The sequence below is a fragment of the Aphanomyces invadans genome (genome assembly GCF_000520115.1).
Source record: "Aphanomyces invadans strain NJM9701 unplaced genomic scaffold supercont1.13, whole genome shotgun sequence".
NCBI classification, from domain to species: Eukaryota; Oomycota; class Saprolegniomycetes; order Saprolegniales; family Verrucalvaceae; genus Aphanomyces; species Aphanomyces invadans.
The window spans coordinates 1,105,555-1,106,337 of record NW_008580158.1 but is presented as its reverse complement, the minus strand read 5'-3'; positions in this window follow the sequence as shown (position 1 = coordinate 1,106,337).

The window sequence follows — 783 nt, the reverse complement described above, 5'->3', positions numbered from 1 at the left end:
AAGCGCAACTTGCGAGTGGAACAAGTTGAAGACGGAAGTGGACAAGTCCCCGACGAGAAATCCGAGACTCAAGAGTCCATTCTCATTGAAGAAGAAGATATCAACGAACCCGTCGACGAGGAGGATGTCGTGTCGGAAATTGAAGTTGAGCACAAGGACGACCAACCAGAAAACGAGCAAGACGTCGAAGAGCGTGCGTGAAATGAATTGCACCTGGAGACCTGCCGCCAAGAGGACGATGGCCATCGCACACTGCTCGGCAGTAGGTTCCGCTACTTTGTGGAACTGTCGCAACACTGTAGCCTTCACCAGCAAATACTTGAGCCCTCAATGCTCAGTGTGGTAGGATCCGGAATTCATCATCGCCGACCTGGTTGCACCGTGGGTAAACCTGCCCAAAGGCCACTGTTGCAACGCCCTTGCCAGGTGACAGACACTCAGCAAAGGCTCACGGCCTGGTTTGAACAAGCATGATCAACATGTAATGTGCCGAAGCGAAGGTGTGGAAGATGGCGACCGTGGTGATTCAAAGAGGTGCCATCGACACCTATATTTCCGCAACTTGATCGCACGGAAGGCGCGTTCTTGTGCTCACTCGCATGTTGTGGGTTTGTTTGGCGTACGACGGGTGACAAATAGATTTCTTATTTGGATCACAATTCCATGGACCGCATGGGCTGAAGATCAACAACGTTCAGTATCTGCACAGAGACGCCAAGGCCATCGTCGCATCAAAGCGGACGTCTACCACGTGCGCCTTGGATTGCCAGGCCGAGGCTTCTT